Source organism: Miscanthus floridulus, chromosome 4 (genome assembly GCF_019320115.1).
Source record: "Miscanthus floridulus cultivar M001 chromosome 4, ASM1932011v1, whole genome shotgun sequence".
NCBI classification, from domain to species: Eukaryota; Viridiplantae; Streptophyta; class Magnoliopsida; order Poales; family Poaceae; genus Miscanthus; species Miscanthus floridulus.
In genome coordinates this window covers 16,826,996-16,842,141 of record NC_089583.1, presented here as the reverse complement: position 1 = coordinate 16,842,141, position 15,146 = coordinate 16,826,996, and positions in this window count along the sequence as shown.

Genomic DNA, 15,146 nt, shown 5'->3' with positions numbered 1-15,146 from the left:
ACTTGCCTTCTGGAGCCTGCTCGCGCTGAGCACGGCCGTGCTTGCCATGGCCGCCATGGCCGGGCGGAGCTCCTTGCCGCTGCAGCTGCTGCTGCTCTTCCTCTATCTCAACTAAGCGCAGCACCACATCCCTCAGCTCTCGCCGCACCTCCTACTGTCCCTCATATCATCAACTCCGCCACTGCAGTTCGCCTGCCACCGGCGCGGCCGTTTCAGCAGCCGCAGGCAGTGCGTGGCCGGGCCACCTTGGGCCGTCCTTGGCTCAACTGAGTAGCCCCACGGGTGAGCGTGGTTCCTGGGATGCTCCCCGGCTCTTCCCCACCACTGCCGGTGACCTCCCTCCGCCGGAAAGCGCGATCCCGCGACCTCCCTGTTCAAATCCTCGTCAAGGACCGCGCGCAGCAATTCGACATAAGGGAAGGGTCTAACTGTGAACCATAGACTCATATGAATAGTGCTCAGGAGGACCTCTTCGCTGACGTTTGATTTATATTTTCCGTAGGGACTCCGATGCAAGATTTCAATTTCCTTTTCTCTGGTTTTTACAGATTTGAATGCTACACTTTGAAAATTCGTAGTAATTTGTAGAAAACTCGTAAAATAGTAAATGAGGACTTTTTGGAATCCTTATGAAATTCTCTGTGCACTAGATCTATAATATTACATGTTTTAGTTTAAAGGTTTAGCTGTAAAAATAGATTTAGGCAGTTAGGTTCTTAATGCTAGTCATGTCTTGTCTTTTTGATAACTGCATTTATTTTACTCAAATAAATGTGAAATGTTTATGGAGTGTTACTGATGTGATTAGTGATGTCTGGTAAAAATTTCAGTATTTTAGGCTTGATAGTTTCAGATCTATAAAAATAACAAATTACCTGTATTGCCTTACCCCTATTCTGAATAGGTCTGCAAGATTAAATTAATTGGCTTAGTTAAGTTATGAATCATGACTTTATGATAATACATGAGTTGTATTACTTTTATTAAGCTTTTCAAAAAGCTAAATATCATGATTTTTGGTTAAGTAGATCTTGAGTTATACTTGCTTAAATATCAGTGGCTGTTTCTGCCCAAACTCTGACAGGGTTACATTGTTGGTATTATGGGGCCTTCTTAATAGTAGAATTAGCTTTAGGTGTTTACAACAAAGTTGTTTAGAACTTGATAAGCTTTCTAAAAAGTCTAGAACCATATTTATTGGACATGTATAACTCCAGTTATAGCTGTTTAAAGTGGCATGTCAGTTTCTGTCTATGTTTTGGACAGAGATGCAATTATTGAATTAATTGACCCTTCTAACTGTAGAATCATCTTAATATGAGAATAATAAAGTTGTAGGTAACTTCCTAAGCTTTTCAAAAAGTTATGGTTCATGTTTGTTGGAGGTCTAGAACTCCAGTTATGCTTCTCTGAAGTTCCTATCAGTTTTCTGTACCACTGCTATTGGGTTGCAATTGCAGTTTTGCTTGTGCAATTATATTCGTGATGTAAATGATGTTTGCTGTGGTTGTAGTGAATACAAAAGTTGTAGCAAATTTCATGATCTTGCATGTGTTCAAATTGTGAGGTCATAGGTCAGATAGTGTAGGAGTTACATGACTTTTAAGTATTTGGTCAAGTTTTAATTGTATTCTGAGCAGATCTGAAAGATGCTAGTGTTTGATCTAGTTATGATTTGAATGAGCTTTTGGTGATAATAACAAAGTTGTAGAAAATTCCATAAGCTTTCCAGAATGTCTTCTTGTAAGTCATTTGGATTTGTGTAACTCCAGTTATAGCTAAATCTTGTAGCTGCTGTTTGCATGTCCAGAAATTGACAGATCCCAATTATAGTTGTTTGCTTGTATATTGCTAAGTGTGGCTCATACCTTTGGTGATGGTTGAGTTAGAGTACCTGAGATCTTGGGAAACTTGTGTCATGCTTGGTGATGTCCTCTTCTTTGCTATCGTGGGATGATAAATTGTGCGATATTTAAAGTAGGCAATGCGAAGTGCTTGTGCATGTTAATATAACCTTGTGCTTGTCTTACTTACTGCCTGCGATGCATTGTCTATTGCACTTCCATGTATTCATACACTTGCATATTGCATCTCATCTAGGTACGCTAGATGCACCACATGAAGGATGCGATGTTGGAGCCAAACCCGAAGACAACGTTTGATGGATCTATCCCGAAGATGGAAGGACTAAACAAGTGCTAGGACCTGAGATGTCACCAGGACGGTGTAACCTAATTGAACTGACTTGTGTCGGATCCCAGGCAAGCCCCGGAGCATATTAAGCCTCCTAATTCCCAAAATGCAGTTAAAGTATTATTGTTACATATATATTGTTGCATTAAGTTTAGGTGTTGGATGCAAACACTTGCTACATTGGTTATCCAATCCTTGTCCAGATATTGATACCCTGAATCCTATGTAGCTCAGGTTCGTGTAGTGCTTAGCCCTGCTTAAACGCGGTAGAAGTCAGGTGATTTCCTGTCACCTGCGAGATATAGGGACATACATATGGCACAGTTGGCTATATTTGCTATCGTGGAAAAGAACCTGTCTTAATTTGAAATGAAGACCGGGCGGAGGCTTGCTGGTTTGTAGTGACTCTGTCTGTGTCGCTTAAGGACTGAATCTTAGAGCCTTTCCTGTTCATGTTGAACGCATGCCTCTCTCTTAGTTGGCCGTGTCCGAAGACCGACCGCGAAGCCGAGTAGCTCACCTCAGGCCGGGAGTCGATAAGTATAAAGTGCGCCTCAGAAGGGAGCCGTAGGCATGATTCCAAGGGCAGGTGATTTAAAAGTCCTGATCGTCCTTGCAGAAGGGTAATCCCTAAGAGTGCTGGCGCTGATCAAACCTGCGAATTTGGTTCCTGAGTTGTCCCAAAGGTGACCCACGGCTACCCTTGCAAAGTATGCTAGGGTGAGAGTTAGGAATACCCCCTCAGCTGAGTTGTAATTCGATTCAAGTCGCCGTCTCTCCCGGTTAGTGAGAACTTGACGGGCTTATCTCCAAAGTAGATACACTAAATAACATAATGGTTCAGAAATGATGATATGATGATGACAGCCTTATTATACCTGCTATGGTTAATATTGTTTGCTCTTAATAAGTGAGTGCTCTAGTACAGGTGCTAATCTAGTGGATAGGTAAATGATGATAAACTTGATGCTAAGTTTAAATTGGTCACTATATTCATAAGCTCTTTTATGCAACTATGTCAAGCTAGCCCACCTTATAAGCCTTGCATGACCCTTGGTGTCCTTTATTTCTGGTTTTGACGGGTAAGTCTAGCTGAGTACATTCTCGTACTCAGGGTTTATCCCACCATGTTGCAGGTGGAGTTCTCGACCTGTTGATGATGGTGGCTAACCGCCGGTGGGCTCGGTGATTCTATAGTTACTTCTCATCTATATGCTTTTGTCGGATGATGTCACTTATGCTAGCAATGTATTTGGAACATATATTAATGTAATCTTTTGAAAGCTATGTGGTTTTCACTAATCGATTTTGAAACCCAAACTTATACTTTTAATTGTGAACCCATTTGTAATATTATTTCCGCTGCAACCCTGTGTATGTGATGTGTATTTGCTTAATCACGCGATCTTGGTTGTGATGTTGATTTACCGAGGTCTTTCGGGACACTTGGCGGACTACCGGGTTTATATGAGAGAAAGTATGTGTGTGTCAACGTGTTAGCGGGGACAGCCGTACTTGATCTTGTATAAATTGGGCGATTCTGTTACAAGGGGTGGGGGAGGGCTGCCGACGCGTGGGGAGAGCAGGGCGGCGGCGCCTGCTCCAACTCGACCTGCCACCTGCTCGCCGTTTGGGGGAGGAACGCCATAGGGCCCTGTGGCCGCCTAGTGGAGGGAGGAGCCACTACCGCCGCCGCCGCCGCTACCAGGGTCTCTCACAGGCTGCCTGAGTGGAAGTTGACCTGCCGTGCGTGCACAAATGCGGTTGGTCTAGGGAGGAAGAAGGCACCGCCGCGGACGAGAAAGAAAAGAAATAGCCAGACCAGGGTAGAAGAAAGGGGCAGGGCAAAAATGTCATTTCGCCGCCCTTCTCTCTCCTCAAAAGCCAGAAATTAATATATTATTGGGCGGAGTGTCCACCAGCAAAATTGGCAAGAACCAGAGTGTTCTCCAGCAAATTGCTCCATTTTGGATGTACAGCAGCAAAGCGTGGTCACTTTCAGTATCTAGGGGCCAATTTTGCCCTAAAAAATATAATGGACAATGTAAGCGCTACAAAATCTTTAAAGAAAGTACAACCTTAAGTGACATTCTAAACATCGACATGTTTGCAAAATATAGGTTTTAATACTATTTTATTGCAACAGTAGTAAACAAATTTTAACAAAGTTTTCCAAAAGCTACGACGGTTAGCAATGACCAATTTGTGGACACATATCCATATTTAGGTTAGATGGCACACGAATAATAGAAAAAATAATGCGGTCCAATCTTTATAAAAACTAGTCGTTTTTGTTAACATAAAGAAAATAGGCATCTCAGTTTGAGTTGAAGAGGACTCAACTTTGATTATCGTTGGGGAAAACGTCCACACTTCTCAACGTAGCCAGTTTAGCTAAATGTTCGATAAGGCAACTATAAATTTCAGATAGGGATAAACAAGGATATATTATAGATGTATCTGCACAAATGTGGAGCTAGTTTCATTATTATTGTGGGAGCTATAAGCTATTTCAAATGGAGCCAAAATGCCAAATAATAGCAAATATTTGAACAAAGTCACCCGTTTTTAAAATGGCCAAGCAATTGATACATACGGAGCAGTTAACATGTCAAACAAAGAAGAAAAATACGGATACGGACAACCACGTACATGAGGCTGCAAATTCGATGTAGACTTTTAATATGAGTAGTCAACAGATGGTAACAAAGTTTTCAACAATTATTACAACATTTGAAAACGACCAATTTGTAGATATGTTAATTAACATTATTTTTTTCAACTAATCAAGTCATAAATAAGTTACATTTTGAATATTGGCATAATCTAAAAACATCACTTATTAAACTCGTCGATAATTTAGCTTTGACTGGTATTCTTTTATTGCAACGTTTAGTCAATCCAGATTTTCAGTCTTCCAACAAAATATATGTATAGCCTTTAACGATGACCAATTTGTGAGCATACTAAGGCCCTGTTTGGTTGGGCTTTTGATTGTGACTTTTGCCCTTATGTAACACCCTCGGTGTTACACTGAAAATCTTTTGCTAAAACATGTCATGAGCATCATGTTTATGTGATAATGCATGTGATATAGTGTGTAGATTGATTTTCGTAACTCGAAACGATGAACGGAAACGCGAAACGGAAGTTACATCCAATGTCACGTAATATCATTAGGGTTTAAAACCAATTTTTATTGAGCGAAAATGCTATAAAACGCATATACGGAACTTTAATAAAGTTCGAAGTACAAACTGTGTAGATGACGATGAAATACTTGCGGTCTAAAAATGAATTCACTAGCTAACTGTTTTAATAGCTTGGAAATCGAATTTGATGCGAATCCGATCAAGACTTAGCAAAATTCTCAAGTTGCAAGCAGTGTGACGATGTGATATTAGTGGATTAAATCTGGAAAACTGAGCTCAAGGCTTGTGCTATATTTTTGCTCAGTGGTTTGCATCTAAGTCTGTACTCCCTAATGGTAGCATGGTTACTTTGGTTAGGGCTTGACTTGGTCACTAATTAATTGCATTGGAAAGCTAAAAGTAGTAACTTGGCAGCCTAGCTTTAGCTCCGGATGTCAGTCGGCATTGCTAGCTTGGCAGTCTCCTATCTCCCTCTCCATTTCACCTTGGTTCGAGCGGGTAGGTCCTATTAGCAGCTTAATCAACCCTCTTTAGCTTCGTCGAGATGGGTAAGCTTTGGGCAGGATAGTTAGGTCGGAACTGGTGCTTCAAAAACCGTGCACGCACTCATGTTTTGGCCGCCTGTCTCCTGTGCGTGGTCACCTTGTGCCCGTGCTCGCTGCGGTCATCCCGGTCGTGCCACTAGCGCGTGGTCACGTTGCCCGTGTCAGGGCCGTCCTCGGCCTAGCCACGGCTGGTCTGTGGCTTGGCCGATCCTGGTTGCTGCCGCGCGGTGCCATAGCTGCTCGCCATCGCGTTGTGCTGCATGCACGGTCACGCTGTGCTCCGACCACCGCTGTCGCATAGTCACTGCTGCTGCCGATCTTTCATGTCTGTGCGCGCATGGGCTTGCCCCGCCTGCCCATTGCCATCACATCCGCGCTCACTGCGATGCTGCACTGCTGCATTCCCCCAGTCCACTACCAGCCACTGCGGCGCACATGGCCGAGCCGCCGTCGGCTTGTATTTATGGCAATGTGACCAACCTTTCCAGAGCGCGTTTCATTCATCCCCCAACGGCGTGTAGCACGTGCGCGCTTGAACTATGAGTTGACAGCCACTGTCCTGCCATGGCAACGACGAGCCAAGCCATGTCTGCTCTTTCCCCTGTTTCCTCTGCCGCCATGGTCGCTGGACCCGCACCTTCAATTCGGCATGGTGGAGTCACCTCGGTCCAATTAACCTTGCCCACGGCTTCGCTGTGCAGTCAGCCAGCCACCCGACCCCATCTCGCATTGATCCTTGCCGTGCCTTGCTCCAATTTGGAGCTTTCTTCCCACCGGGTCAATAAGACAGTATCGGCATGCGTCGGCGGCAAAGCCCCCACTCCAGAGCTGCTTGCGTTCGATCTAGTTGCACCGCTAGCCTCGCCTCTACCTACCCATCACCCGGCGCACCTTTGTCGAGTTGCTATCACCTCCTAGACTCCCCTGACATGGTCTTACCGCCATGGTGCACCACCGCACCGTCCGTGCGCACGTGGCCAGCTTGGCTCGGGCCGCCTTCGGCCGAACCACCACCTGGGCTGGGTCCGTGGTGAGTTCCTTGAGCTCACGCGCTACCCCTACTGCTCCAGCATTGTTGTAGCTAACCGGAACGTCACCGCTTTGCCACAAGAGCTCCGCCGCCGTGGTCAGGCTTTACTACGGTGTCCCGGCTCACGTTTTTATCGCCCAGCGTTTCGCGTTCGCTCCTAGGCAAGTACTGGCTCCTTAGCTAGGGCTAGGTGGGTCCCAGTTGCCCGGCGGGGGTCATCGGTGCCATCGGCCGCCGCGCCGGTGTGCGCGGCTAGGTCAGGGATGAAGACATATTTTTGCAAGGGCCGTTTTGCATAGTCACAGACTGAAGGAATAGTGCGTTTAGTGCTCGCATTATTACCGGGTAGCCCAAGGGCGTTTTTGTAAGTTTGCCTAGTGCGCGTGCGGCTTCCCCTGCGTGGGCTATCTCGCGCGCGTGGGCCTGCGCAGTGTTGGGCTGCGCTGGGCTAGTTTGCCCTTTTCTTTTTCATAAGAATTAGCAATAGTTTTGTATTTTCTAATCTAAGCAGAACTTTGATAATTAATATCAATACTTCTAGGTGTCCAAAAATTGTGAGACCAATTTTGTTAGGTCCCTAAATTCATGACCTATTTGACAGTGTGATTTGTTTATACATATCTATGGTGATGCTGAGGTCCATTAAATCAATTGAAAATGCTTAATATTATTAGGATAAATCTTGTAGAAATTTTTGTGGCAAATCTATGATAACTTTAGCCATGAAATTTTTACATTAGGTTCATTAGATTATTATGTGCTCACTGTAATTTTATAGCGGTAGGATAGATTCGATAAATAGGGTAGCTAGTACCCCTTGTTTTATCATATATATAGTAAATCGATATTAAGAATAGGGATGCCTTTAGTTGCTAAGATAATACATGAAATGCTTCATACCAGTTTAGTGGTCGTAAAAGGTAACTTAGTATCTTAGTCGGTAGAGCTAGCTTAGTAGCATGATAGACGTATTTTTATTTTAAGAGTTGTTGTTGCCGTATTAATAAGTGTTGCATCATCATTTCATGCATGTAGATAACGAGTTGGTAGAGTTCGTGCCCGCGGGCGAACAGAAATACGAGGAGATCATCGAGGAGTACGAGGAGGAGATTCTCGTACAGGAGGGAGCCTCAGAGCCATCAGTTGCTAACTTTGTTGACACCCCGCCTAGCCCAAGGCAAGCCCCGGTGCATAACCCTTATTTTGAATGATCACTGAATATATATATGATGTGCATTTACGTTACATGCATTTTATGGAAACTACATGCATAGATATATCTACCTATGAGTCCTACTAGTATAGGGCGAGTAGTGCTATGCTCAGGATTTCGGTAGCGTGAGTAACCTGCCGTTACTCACAATAGGTGATTATTACTATCACTCATGATAAAAATGGTGAAAGGAAAAATAGAGACCGGACAGGGATAAGGTTTGGGTATTGGTGGGTGTAAGAGGCTGTGTCCTTGCGGCCAACAGGGCATAGCTTGGTTACACTATTTCCCTGTCTATGTCGGTTAAGGACTGACCGTTGCATTGGGTTCTAGGCAAGTCACAGACTTATTATCCCAAGCACATACATGTGTATGGGCGCAGAGAAGGCTTGTTGCTCTCTTGTTGTGGGTTCTGGCTCTTTCCGGACCGATTGATTGGAGGGCGGGGATGGTGGAGGTCTAAGCACCGCACTGAGTCTGGGACTAAGGAGCGGGGGCTTGAAGTCCAAGTTTGGACGGGGACCTAGACCCTATGACAGGAGAGTGGTGGATTGGTCCTGCTTGTGCCTAGGGTACAAGCGGGGCATGTGTTTTGAGGTACCTAGCTGGGCACATTGATTTGTGAATCACTCAGGCGATCCGGTACAACTTGTCTATAGTCTAGCACCATAGTAAGAACTGAAAGATGAAAGGTGGTGAAATAGAACTGTTCGCTCAACCCCTGCTTGAAATTAGAACAAGGGCTTACATAGAATTTATAGATAATGAAATAATCATGACTGCTAAAAATAACATACATAAGGATGCACCATTAGTATTGCTTTCTGCAAAAAGGAACCCAGCAAACCATAAAGCTTATCATATTCCTTGGAGTTGGGAAATTCTTCCCACTAGTCAGATAAGTCTTGCGAGTATATTGTGTACTCAGGGTTTATTTACCCCTGTTGCAGGTACTGCTTGAGGAGTAGCCATTCTGTGAAGGATTCTTCTGGTGGGCACAGAAGATCCTCGTATATTATCGATAGATGTCTCTTCTCATTCCGCTGTTAAGTTTCCGCACTCTGAATTTGGTACTGTAATAATATATTTCTAAGAACTCTGGATGTATGAAATGGACTAAGTCATGTAAACTTGTTCTCATTATTGGATCCTGAGGGAAAATATGGATTATTCGGGCTCTCCCTTTGGGTGTGCTTGACGGAATCCGCCCGATGTAGCTCGCTCTCGGGGTGCTTAGTGTCTAGTGAAAGACAAGCGCTTCCGTAAGTGCATTATTTTGGGCGGTTCTACCACACCATAAAAGCCAAAAGCTCAACCAATGGACCCAAAAGCTATAGGTGCTTTTGCCCAAAAGCTACCTTTTTGCTAGTACCCACCTTCTTCCCCACAGGCAGGCCAGCCCCTCCATCTTCTTCTTCCCCACAGTCAGCCAGCCAAGCGGCATGGGCTTGCCCTCCCTTAGCTCGAACACCGGCGAGGCCCTGCCCTCCCTCCGCTCGAAAAATCAGCGGCGGTAATCCTCATGGTCGGGCGGCCAAAGCCTTCCTCTCCTTTAGCTCTAACGTCGGCGAGATCCATCCCCTCCCTCTCTCCTCGTGGCTACTCAGTGGTGCTGGATGAGAGGGCACGGACCCGAGCTCCGCCGCCCCATCACATGCCCACACATGAGCCACCAGTGAGTGAGCACCGTCGCGGGCGAGCATTGCCGCGTGCGAGCATTGCCGCAGGTCTTTGTCGGGCTGCGTTGAGGTCCTACTACTTCACGGCTTGGCCAACGAGAGGAAGAAGAAGTGTCTGACGAGTGAGGTCCGTTCGTAAGTGAGAGAGGGAGAGAGTTGAGTGGGGAGGGCTAGGGATTACATGTGGGGTCTGCTCAACACTTTCTCAGAAGCCACAACTTCTAACCAAACTGATCTTCTGCTTTTCCCACTAGCTAGTTTTTCACAAATTGAGTCAGGAGAATTGAGTCAGGAGAATTCGAACTCGGATGGTTAACAAGATACATGACAAAAGCTCCCACTGAACTAAGCGGGTAAGGGTCGCTATCATGACTTTTTTTTATTTTTAACACTTTTTTAAAACTATTTTCAAATATGACACTGTTTATTTTTTTTCTTCAAAACTAACACTTTTGGCCGTGCCTATTCGCATGGCACGGTGAAATCACGTTGTCATGCCATGCATGGGGGCGCGGTAGGAGCGGCGACGTAGCAGCGACTAGGGCCGTTGAACGCTTACGTGGCCGGGGCTACCGCGTCACGGATCTGAGCGCGGCACTGACGCGCCACGGCACATGGCGCGGCACCCCTTTGACACGGAGAGACGGACACCTAGCTGGCCCATGCTACTTTTGCGTAGGGTAGGTGCAGAGACTACAGTAGCCGGTGGGTAGTGTCAAATCACCTAGCCCCTACTCATGTATGTATATATACACTACACCACAACAGCATATCACCGTCAGACATCTAACGCTAAAACTTTTTTTTTATCGATGGATGATCTGACGCTAAAGATAGCTCACGGACCATCTGACGCTAAATCTAAATTTAGCGATCCAATGTATGTCGCTATAGGTATTCATTTTTAATGTTTAACGGTCTGTCGCTAATATCATGTACACCGTTAGTCAGTCTGACGCCAAAAATAAATGGGCCCCACCTAGCTCACGCGCCCACTTCTCGCACTGCCCAGCTCCCGCGCAAAAATTGGCCTGGCCCACAAAGTCAGAAACCCTAGACCCTTCTGTTCCCCCAAATCCCAAATCCAGGAGCAGTGACCTACCCGCGCCGTCACCATCTCCCACCAAATCGCGCCTGCCTAGGCCCCAAATCTCGTGCCCGCCACCGCTCAGCTCCCTCCCAAATCCCAGCCCGCCCCGTCCCCAATCTGCCGCTTGCAATCTCCTACCCACCGCTACCCTCCCTCCCAAATCCTAGCCTTCCGCTCGCTCGCCTCGCCATGCCCCCAAGCTCCCGCTACGCCCACCCCCTCTGTTTGGTCATGCTCTAGCTAGCTTCGGGCAGCGTCAGTGGCCTTCATTGCCGTGCGCTCCAGGCCTGCTCAGTCCCTGCTCTCCGTAGTGCAGCCCCTACGGACTAAGATTTGCATCGGTCGGAGCTCGCCCTCTTGTCTGTTTCCTCTGTGTGTCGGAGTGCAGCACCTCAGATCCCGCCCCACCCATCCCCGCCCAGTCGCCCCTGGAGCAAGCCACGGCGGAGCACGCCGCCCCCTAGGAGCACGCGACGGTGGAGGATGCGCCCCAAAGCTGACCGTGCCGCTGCATCACTGCTTCTTTTCCTGGTAAGCAAGCTGTTGGATCGATTGCCTTTACAGTGAGTTCCGTTCTATAGGATCTATTTCGCTATCCCGAGCACCGAAACTGAGAATTTTTTTCTTGAGCTATCCATGCCATTCAGTTTGTTGTGGATTTATGTGCTCCGGCTGTATCACTGTTAGATGTAATTGTAATCAGAAGTTTGGGCACCTGAATTCAGTTTTGTCCATCCATCCATCACTTGTCAGATGCAAACCCTACCACACGAATCAGGCAGAGTAAAGCTAGAATTAAAGGCGCCCCTCAGTTAGTCTTCAAAGGATTACTACCTATTTAGAACACAATGGTAGAGAGAGATTTTGTTCCAACAAAAGCATGGGTAGGCAGCATTACTTGGTGCCATGTGAATGCTTAGATGCAATATTTTGTCGATAATCAAGTGCTTATTGACTTCTATAGGTGATTGGAACGGTGTTCCAATATTGAGTATTCCTTTTCATCAAGTTGCAATCCTGTAAATTTGGAATCAATCCTAAGCCTTGTTGTGGGAACTGAAGAACTAGTCTATATGAATTATGAAATAGCGTCGAGGTGTGTTGCTTTCTTATGAAGATGTTACCTTTTTGCCCAATCAGAGTATTATCAATGCTTATAAGCAAGTAGTGAGAGGATTTCTAGAAGATGGTATTTAGAATGATTTCGCTTAGGGATCCTTGGCTTCACTTTCTGGCTATACAGGGCGTCACACTGTATGTGTTGTGAATTTCTTGTTTTGCCTCATGAACACTAGGAAACAAATGATTGGTGATAAGTGACAATCAGGAATCACTTATAGAAATGTTTAGTGCTCCTAGGGTTCCTTAGGAATATTTGTATTGTCCTGGGTGATAGGTGTATGGAGTATGTATGGTAGCATGTGTTTTTTTGTTTCTCTCTGTTTCAATAGTACTGGTGAAGCACCTAGTGGCACATTTTGAGGAATCCATATTCAGTTCCAACCACAAACAACCTTGATAAAGGAAGCACAGCAATAGTTGAAAGGAAAGATAGGTTTTTGTGTTTCACCCCTCTGTCAGCTGAATACAAGTTCTGAAGTGCAAGCTGCTAATGTCCAATCTGCTTAAAAATAAATGGAAATCACTTTCATGAGAGCCAATTAGATTTCCATCTCATATAGTTTATAAAAATTGCTAAATGGGAGTTACACTACTGCTGGAACTTGGAAGCAGTAAATTCTTTCAAGATTGAACAATGTTGCCTGTTACGAAAAGGAAAGTCTTACTTCACTTGCTGGTCTCGATAGGGAAGTTAGTGCAATTTTGTTCCTTGAAATTGATACCACGTCCTGACCCCACACAGAGAAGTTGGAAATGCCGTCTGAATGACTTCTGAAAATGTTTGACTGTGTTGCCAGAATCCTATCACATTTTCCCACAAAAAAAATATGAACATGCAAGCTTAATGTTTGTTCCGGGCTTGGTTACTCTCTGGTGCACCTCGTCGACTACCCAATCACCACCTTTGTCTCCCTTTGGAGTAAGGTAGATGGGCCCTTCTATGCCGAACCTGATTAGAGAAATACTATGAAACCATTTGCCTTGATTTTTACTATCCTAGCTTCAGTGTTAGTTGGCCTGCACGGTAAAGAGTTAGGCAGTTAGAAAACAATGTACACAATCCTTAAGGCTTGAACAGACTTGATGTCGTTACTTTTTGCCACCATCCTTGTCACATTTCAATATTATCTACTTCTAACCTACCACACACTTATGTCATCTACAATCAACATATGTACCTTGTCTTGAAATATATGTGGGTGTGAAGTTCCACTGATGCTCTGCTTGCTCAATGCAGCCTAATTACATGGTTGTTATATTTTTCAGGAAGTGTTGGGTAGTCTTTGGCTTGAGTTTCTGGAAAATGGTTCTGCAGATAACCTGGTGGAGGCTCTAGTGTTGGCAAGCCATTGCTTTTGGTTTTTGAGTTCCTAGAAATGATTGTATGAAGGTAGAAACAAATGTAGCTTTAGTGTTGCTTTTGGCTCTAGTGTTGCTTTTGGCAAGCCTGTAATTGATGGGGGAAGTTTCTACCAGGATATGAAGGCAGAAACAAATGTAGCTTTGAACCTGAGAGCTGCAGGTGCAGATGGATCACTATTTGGAGCATCAGGTGTCTGACATCGAAGTCTCTTGTTATTTGATGCTTCTGTTTAGTACAAGCCACTTGTTTTTTTTTCACAACTAAAGCCCTTCTGAATGTAGAATTCAAAATAAAAATATAACCTTGGGATATTCTTCAGTCTGCATGTCTAATGGAGATTTTAAGGGCTGCACTACTTTTTTTTTCTCGAACAACGCAAGGGCTGCACTGTTATGTTTGTAACATACTTTTCCATCTTTGATTTCATGCTTGGCAGGCTCTAATCAGGCATGGGAACAATTTGACCTTGAAAGGGTGGCCTCTTACAGTTAGTTCTTCACCTTTTCTAGGCTTCCAGTCACTTGCATTCTAAGTTATAATTGGAAGCAAGTTTGCCTGTTACACATTCTTGTGCTCTTATGACACGTGTCCTTTTGATCATAACTATTCAGGGTTTAGAACATCTTCGATCTGGATGATGTACTGTACAAGATTGTATGTTATATATGTATTGATCTCCATGTGATGTATGTGTTTTTATATCTTTTTGTGATGGACCTTAAGCTTGAATCTGGGTATGATATGTGCTACATATTTTCTCATTGTATTTTTTTATATATATTTATATTGTCCTGTAGGACAATCTATCGCTATAAATTCAAGGACTGTTGGATGATCTGTCGGTATATGTCTTGTAACAGAGCATCTGTCGTCAAAAAGTAGCAATGGACTGTCTGTCGCTAAAAAAATTTAGGCCAACGGACTATCTGATGCTAAAAGTACTGTCTGACGCTAAAGATTTTTAGCGACAGGACTTACAGCGTCTGTAGAAATCTGACGCTATAACTTTTTAGCATCAAATTGTCTGTCGCTGTAGCCGCTTTTAGCGTCAGACCGTCCATCGCTAATCTTGGTGTTGTGGTGTAGTTATAAGTAGATTACGTTTCATTGAACCATATTTTACATCTTCAGTTTAGGTGTAAGTTCTATATTCATCTGGTGTAAATTAATTATTCTTAAAAGAGAATGATCAGAATTACTTGAATATTTATCTCACCGTTTTTTGGCTTTTTTATTTTCTGTATATTTATTTGGTTTTTCTTTGAAATTTTTTAATTTGGCTTCCATAGAAATAATCTGGCTAATTTTTTTGTTTTATTTGGTTTTGCTTTGAAATCTTCTAATTTGGCTTCCATAGAAATAATCTGGGTAATTTTTTATTTTATATGTTCTATCTTTGAATTAATTCTGATCATTAGATCTTAACCCTGTGGTTATAAAATTTAAGTGTTTCATAGCCTTAAAATACTCGATTCTATCAACAGGTCAGTTTCGAGTGTTTTATTGGCATGTGACGCTCGGATGTCACGAGTTCCTAAAATACTCAGAGTAGAAGGTAGACATACTATGCAATTAAAATTTTATAGTGTATTATTTTTTTTCAAATGGGAGGGGGGACATGAGCCCCTACTGCCCCTTTGGTTCTGTCAATGGCACCATTATTGTTCTCAAATGAGTGTAACAATGTGAACAACTAGCACATCCTCCGTTTGAAATTGGATCCAGGAACTAAAGTTTAGTTCGTGTCAGGACGTTCGGA